This window comes from Coregonus clupeaformis, unplaced genomic scaffold (assembly GCF_020615455.1).
Source record: "Coregonus clupeaformis isolate EN_2021a unplaced genomic scaffold, ASM2061545v1 scaf0953, whole genome shotgun sequence".
NCBI lineage: Eukaryota > Metazoa > Chordata > Actinopteri > Salmoniformes > Salmonidae > Coregonus > Coregonus clupeaformis.
The window spans coordinates 58743-67188 of NW_025534407.1; positions in this window are offsets into that span (position 1 = coordinate 58743).

The following is an 8446-nucleotide window of genomic DNA, read 5'->3' on the forward strand; positions in this document are numbered from 1 at the left end:
TCACCTCACTGTGCGTGCAGATGCACTCACACCTGCCTGCTGCCATTCCTGAGCAAGCTCTGCACAGGTGGTGCCCCGATCCCGCAGCTTTAGGAGAAGCCTAAAGCCTCCTTAGAATAATATAATATGCCATTTAGCAGATGCTTTTATCCAAAGCGACTTACAGTCATGTGTGCATACATTTTTACGTATGGGTGGTCCCGGGATCGAACCCACTACCCTGGCGTTACAAAGCGCCATGCTCTACCAATTGAGCTACAGAGACCACAACAATTGAACCTCTCTCCTTGAAGTTCTTGATGATCCAATAAATGGTTGATTTAGGTGCAATCTAACTAGCCGCAATATCCTTGCCTGTGAAGCCCTTTTGTGCAAAGCAATGATGACGGCATGTGTTTCCTTGCAGGTAACCATGGTTAACAGAGGAAGAACAATGATTTCAAGCACCACCCTCCTTTTAAAGCTTCCAGTCTGTTATTCTAACTCAATCAGCATGACAGAGTGATCTCAGCCTTGTCCTCGCCAACATCTCACCTGTGTTAGCGAGAGAATCACTGACATGATGTACGCTGGTCCTTTTGGCAGGTCTGAAATGCAGTGGAAATGTTTTTTAGGATTAAGTTCATTTTCATGGCAAAGAGGGACTTTGCAATTAATTGCTATTCATCTGATCACTCTTCATAACATTCTGGAGTATATGCAAATTGCCATCATAAAAACTGAGGCAGCAGACTTTGTGAAAATTAATATTTGTGTCATTCTCAAAACTTTTGACCACGACTGTACATGACTGGGAAAGAAAGTATTTAGTCAGCCACCAATTGTGCAAGTTCTCCCACTTAAAAAGATGAGAGAGGCCTGTAAGTTTCATCATAGGTACACGTCAACTATGACAGACAAATTGAGAAGAAGAAAAAAATCCAGAAAATCACATTGTAGGATTTTTTATGAATTTATTTGCAAATTATGGTGGAAAATCAGTATTTGGTCACCTACAAACAAGCAAGATTTCTGGCTCTCACAGACCTGTAACTTCTTCTTTGAGGCTCCTCTGTCCTCCACTCGTTACCTGTATTAATGGCACCTGTTTGAACTTGTTATCAGTATAAAAAGACACCTGTCCACAACCTCAAAACAGTCACACTCCAAACTCCACTATGGCCAAGACCAAAGAGCTGTCAAAGGACACCAGAAACAAAATTGTAGACCTGCACCAGGCTGGGAAGACTGAATCTGTAATAGGTAAGCAGCTTGGTTTGAAGAAATCAACTGTGGGAGCAATTATTAGGAAATGGAAGACATACAAGACCACTGATAATCTCCCTCGATCTGGGGCTCCACGCAAGATCTCACCCTGTGGGGTCAAAATGATCACAAGAACGGTGAGCAAAATCCCAGAACCACACGGGGGGACCTAGTGAATGACCTGCAGAGAGCTGGGACCAAAGTAACAAAGCCTACCATCAGTAACACACTACGCCGCCAGGGACTCAAATCCTGCAGTGCCAGACGTGTCCACCTGCTTAAGCCAGTACATGTCCAGGCCGTCTGAAGTTTGCTAGAGTGCATTTGGATGATCCGAGGAGGATTGGGGAGAATGTCATATGGTCAGATGAAACCAAAATATAACTTTTTGGTAAAAACTCAACTCGTCGTGTTTGGAGGACAAAGAATGCTGAGTTGCATCCAAAGAACACCATACCTACTGTGAAGCATGGGGGTGGAAACATCATGCTTTGGGGCTGTTTTTCTGCAAAGGGACCAGGACGACTGATCCGTGTAAAGGAAAGAATGAATGGGGCCGTGTATCGTGAGATTGAGTGAAAACCTCCTTCCATCAGCAAGGGCATTGAAGATAGAAACGTGGCTGGGTCTTTCAGCATGACAATGATCCCAACACACACCACCCGGGCAACAAAGGAGTGGCTTCGTAAGAAGCATTTCAAGGTCCTGGAGTGGCCTAGCCAGTCTCCAGATCTCAACCCATAGAAAATCTTTGGAGGGAGTTGAAAGTCTGTGTTGCCTAGCGACAGCCCCAAAACATCACTGCTCTAGAGGAGATCTGCATGGAGGAATGGGCCAAAATACCAGCAACAGTGTGTGAAAACCTTGTGAAGACTTACAGAAAACGTTTTTGACCTGTGTCATTGCCAACAAAGGGTATATAACAAAGTATTGAGAAACTTTTGTTATTGACCAAATACTTATTTTCCACCATAATTTGCAAATAAATTCATAAAAAATCCTACAATGTGATTCTCTGGATTTTTTTTCCTCATTTTGTCTGTCATAGTTGGCGTGTTTCCCAAGGTGAAAATTACAGGCCTCTCATCTTTTTAAGTGGAAGAACTTGCACAATTGGTGGCTGACTAAATACTTTTTTTCCCCACTGTATGTGTATATATATATGAATATATATATGTGTATATATATGAAATATATATATATATACAGTGGGGAGAACAAGTATTTGATACACTGCTGATTTTGCAGGTTTTCCTACTTACAAAGCATGTAGAGGTCTGTAATTTTTATCATAGGTAACACTTCAACTGTGAGAGACGGAATGTAAAACAAAAATCCAGAAAATCACATTGTATGATTTTTAAGTAATTAATTTGCATTTTATTGCATGACATAAGTATTTGATCACCTACCAACCAGTAAGAATTCCAGCTCTCACAGACCTGTTAGTTTTTCTTTAAGAAGCCCTCCTGTTCTCCACTCATTACCTGTATTAACTGCACCTGTTTGAACTCGTTACCTGTATAAAAAGACACCTGTCCACACACCAATCAAACAGACTCCAACCTCTCCACAATGGCCAAGACCAGAGAGCTGTGTAAGGACATCAGGGATAAAATTGTAGACCTGCACAAGGCTGGGATGGGCTACATGACAATAGGCAAGCAGCTTGGTGAGAAGGCAACAACTGTTGGCGCAATTATTAGAAAATGGAAGAAGTTCAAGATGACGGTCAATCACCCTCGGTCTGGGGCTCCATGCAAGATCTCACCTCGTGGGGCATCAATGATCATGAGGAAGGTGAGGGATCAGCCCAGAACCACACGGCAGGACCTGGTCAATGACCTGAACAGAGCTGGGACCACAGTCTCAAAGAAAAGCATTAGTAACACACTACGCCGTCATGGAATAAAATCCTGCAGTGCACGCAAGGTTCCCCTGCTCAAGCCAGCGCATGTCCAGGCCCGTCTGAAGTTTGCCAATGACCATCTGGATGATCCAGAGGAGGAATGGGGAGAAGGTCATGTGGTCTGATGAGACAAAAATATAGCTTTTGGTCTAAACTCCACTCGCCGTGTTTGGAGGAAGAAGAAGGATGAGTACAACCCCAAGAACACCATCCCAACCGTGAAGCATGGAGGTGGAAACATCATTCTTTGGGGATGCTTTTCTGCAAAGGGGACAGGACAACTGCACCGTATTGAGGGGAGGATGGATGGGGCCATGTATCGCGAGATCTTGGCCAACAACCTCCTTCCCTCAGTAAGAGCATTGAAGATGGGTCGTGGCTGGGTCTTCCAGCATTACAACGACCCGAAACACACAGCCAGGGCAACTAAGGAGTGGCTCCGTAAGAAGCATCTCAAGGTCCTGGAGTGGCCTAGCCAGTCCCCAGACCTGAACCCAATAGAAAATCTTTGGATGGAGCTGAAAGTCCGTATTGCCCAGCGGCAGCCCCGAAACCTGAAGGATCTGGAGAAGGTCTGTATGGAGGAGTGGGCCAAAATCCCTGCTGCAGTGTGTGCAAACCTGGTCAAGACCTACAGGAAACGTATGATCTCTGTAATTGCAAACAATGGTTTCTGTACCAACTATTAAGTTCTGCTTTTCTGATGTATCAAATACTTATGTCATGCAATAAAATGCAAATTAATTACTTAAAATCATACAATGTGATTTTCTGGATTTTTGTTTTAGATTCCGTCTCTCACAGTTGAAGTGTACCTATGATAAGAATTACAGACCTCTACATGCTTTGTAAGTAGGAAAACCTGCAAAATCGGCAGTGTATCAAATACTTGTTCTCCCCACTGTATATATATGAATATATATATATATATATATATATATATATATATATATATATATATACATATATTCCCCTTTATTACTTTCCAACCCCGCCACCCTTTCCCTACTTGGAGTAAACTAGTGAACAACAATGCTTAGGCCTCTACTTCCAGCTTATACTTACTATCTACATTTTATATGCCATACCAGATTGAAAATTATTGGGGCAAACATTTTCCGGCAGCTCTGCTTTAAACAAATCCTTTTCTCACTGTGAGATGAGATGCTGTGAGATGAGATGGGGTGACACCAACGATGCATTCATTTTTTGAATTAAATGTGTTTAGTTCTGGGATGAAACGGAATCCTTCACTTAAAAATAATCCTTTCCACGCTGTGAAATTACAGTGAGGGAAAAAAGTATTTGATCCCCTGCTGATTTTGTACGTTTGCCCACTGACAAAGAAAATGATCAGTCTATAATTTTAATGGTAGGTTTATTTGAACAGTGAGAGACAGAATAACAACAACAAAAATCCAGAAAAACGAATGTCAAAATGTTATAAATTGATTAGCATTTTTATGAAATAAGTATTTGACCCCTCTGCAAAACATGACTTAGTACTTGGTGGCAAAACCCTTGTTGGCAATCACAGAGGTCAGACGTTTCTTGTAGTTGGCCAGCAGGTTTGCACACATCTCAGGAGGGATTTTGTCCCACTCCTATTTGCAGATCTTCTCCAAGTCATTAAGGTTTCGAGGCTGACGTTGGCAACTCAAACCTTCAGCTCCCTCCACAGATTTTCTGTGGGATTAAGTTCTGGAGACTGGCTAGGCCACCCAGGACCTTAATGTGCTTCTTTTGAGCCACTCCTTTGTTGCCTTGGCCGTGTGTTTTGGGTCATTGTCATGCTGGAATACCCATCCACGACCCATTTTCAATGCCCTGGCTGAGGGAAGGAGGTTCTCACCCAAGATTTGACGGTACATGGCCCCGTCCATCGTCCCTTTGATGCGGTGAAGTTGTCCTGTCCCCTTAGCAGAAAAAACTACCCCCAAAGCGTAATGTTTCCACCTCAATGTTTGACGGTGGGGATGGTGTTCTTGGGGTCATAGGCAGCATTCCTCCTCCTCCAAACACGGCGAGTTGAGTTGATGCCAAAGAGCTCGATTTTGGTCTCATCTGACCACAACACTTTCACCCAGTTCTCCTCTGAATCATTCAGATGTTCATTGGCAAACTTCAGACGGGCCTGTATATGTGCTTTCTTGAGCAGGGGGACCTTGCGGGCGCTGCAGGATTTCAGTCCTTCACGGCGTAGTGTGTTACCATTGTTTTCTTGGTGACTATGGTCCCAGCTGCCTTGAGATCATTGACAAGATCCTCCCGTGTAGTTCTGGGCTGATTCTCACCGTTCTCATGATCATTGCAACTCCACGAGGTGAGATCTTGCATGGAGCCCCAGGCCGAGGGAGATTGACAGTTATTTTGTGCTTCTTCCATTTGCGAATAATCGCACCAACTGTTGTCACCTTCTCACCAAACTGTTGGCGATGGTCTTGTAGCCCATTCCAGCCTTGTGTAGGGTCTACAATCTTGTCCCTGACATCCTTGGAGAGCTCTTTGGTCTTTGCCATGGTGGAGAGTTTGGAATCTGATTGATTGATTGCTTCTGGACAGGTGTCTTTTATACAGGTAACAAGCTGAGATTAGGAGCACTCCCTTTAAGAGTGTGCTCCTAATCTCAGCTCGTTACCTGTATAAAAGACACCTGGGAGCCAGAAATCTTTCTGATTGAGAGGGGTCAAATACTTATTTCCCTCATTAAAATGCAAATAAATGTATAACATTTTTGACATGCGTTTTTCTGGATTTATTTGTTGTTATTCTGTCTCTCACTGTTCAAATAAACCTACCATTAAAAATATAGACTGATCATGTCTTTGTCAGTGGGCAAACGTACAAAATCAGCAGGGGGGATCAAATACTTTTTTCTCCTCACTGTAGATGCGCTGATACCTACCAATGATGTATAGACCATTCATTATGTTGATTCAATTTAGTGCTGGAATGGAAAAGAAAATCTGCATTGCAAACAAACAAGTTTGAAAAGCTTAATGAAGCCTTCACAAACCCTTCATAATGCCTGTAGATACTTCAAATTATTTAAAACAAATTCACACGTTTTAGCCTACGTTGTCAAGGGGGAAATTAACAATGTTTTGCACAACTGACTAAAGTTAAGGAAACATTAAGGGAAAAGATGAAATTAACTTCCGGTGTTGTATCCCACCAGGCCCTGGTATCTCACAGCAGCAGCATGTTGTTTCACAAGTTAATCATCTAAAAAGTCTCATTTGGGCCTTTCTGTCTCAACTGGCACCCTATTCCCTATATAGTGCACTACTTTAGACCACTAGTGCCATTTTGGGACATCCCCTGTCTGCCTGTAGGTCTAACTTGGCCCTCCTCCCGTGTAGCTCAGTTGGTAGAGCACGGTGCTTGCAACGCCAGGGTTGTGGGTTCGTTTCCCCACGGGGGGGGCCAGTATGAAAAAATGTATGCGCTCACTAAACTGTAAGTCGCTCTGGATAAGAGCGTCTGCTAAATGACTAAAATGTCAAATGTATTGTCTCGCTCCAGTCACTATCCTCTCCCCAGACTGTGTCAGAGGATGACCTTATCCATCATTAATACCATAACTTCTATAAAGATGATCACACTAACTAACTGCGAGGAGCTTCCGGCCCAAATCAAGAGGTCTGTGCTGCTTCTAACCACCCAGGCTCTATGTAACCCTCCACACACACACACAGACGTACGCCACACTCTCTCCCACTCACAGCAAAGCAAATGCATCCATTCATTTCATCCACCCCCAGACTGCACCAGTAGATGGGTGTTTGACAGGGCTGTGGAATAGTCAGCTCTCTGCTGGTCAGACGTGTAATAACATCTGAAAAATACTCAGAAACTCATCTTCCAGACAAAATCTGTTTTATTGACATGCTATACAGATCGGAACAGAGGCTCTGACAAGCCGTTACTATGGAGCCAGACAGGAGCGAGAGCACGGAACGGAGTCAGAAGAACCCTAGAACCACGAGTTCTCTTACAGGACCCACCCTAGAGTTTCAGAACCTTTAGAGTTATATTATAGAACCAACCCTATGGTTCAGAACCAATAGGAGTCCTGGTATAGAACCAACCCTATGGTTCAGAACCAATAGGAGTACTGGTATAGAACCAACCCTATGGTTCAGAACCAATAGGAGTCCTGGTATAGAACCAACCCTATGGTTCAGAACCAATAGGAGTCCTGGTATAGAACACACTCTGTTTTCAGCCCCCTCCTTCTCAGTAAAGGACTGTTTATGTCTTAGTAAAAATATATACATAATATATAGTATAATATCTATGTATTTATATGTTCTTCATGTAGTTACCCCCTTTCAAACCTTCATTTCAAAGAGACGTAGACTACATCCCAAATGTACACTATGTAGGGGTAGGGTACCATTTGGGATACAACGGTAGTAATGCCTATGTGCTTTTTAAAGATCATAACGGATAGGGCAATAAGGTCCCAACCATGTGAGGACCGCCCCACCTATTGCAAAGGTTAGGACAGCAGGCCGCCCATGGAACATCGCAGTCACAGACATTCTAAGATCGTTCCATATCTATGTTTTATGTTTGTGTGACAGTTCTAACAGAACATGGAACCATTAGTGCTACGTTGACAGTTCAGAGGGTTCTAACAGAACATGGAACCATTAGTGCTAAGCTGACAGTTCAGAGGGTTCTAACAGAACATGGAACCATTAGTGCTAAGCTGACAGTTCAGAGGGTTCTAACAGAACATGGAACCATTAGTGCTAAGCTGACAGTTCAGAGGGTTCTAACAGAACATGGAACCATTAGTGCTACGTTGACAGTTCAGAGGGTTCTAACAGAACATGGAACCATTAGTGCTAAGCTGACAGTTCAGAGGGTTCTAACAGAACATGGAACCATTAGTGCTAAGCTGACAGTTCAGAGGGGTTCTAACAGAACATGGAACCATTAGTGCTAAGCTGACAGTTCAGAGGGTTCTAACAGAACATGGAACCATTAGTGCTAAGCTGACAGTTCAGAGGGTTCTAACAGAACATGGAACCATTAGTGCTAAGCTGACAGTTCAGAGGGTTCTAACAGAACATGGAACCATTAGTGCTAAGCTGACAGTTCAGAGGGTTCTAACAGAACATGGAACCATTAGTGCTAAGCTGACAGTTCAGAGGGTTCTAACAGAACATGGAACCATTAGTGCTAAGCTGACAGTTCAGAGGGTTCTAACAGAACATGGAACCATTAGTGCTAAGCTGACAGTTCAGAGGTTTCTGAGCAGAACATGGAACCATTAGTGCT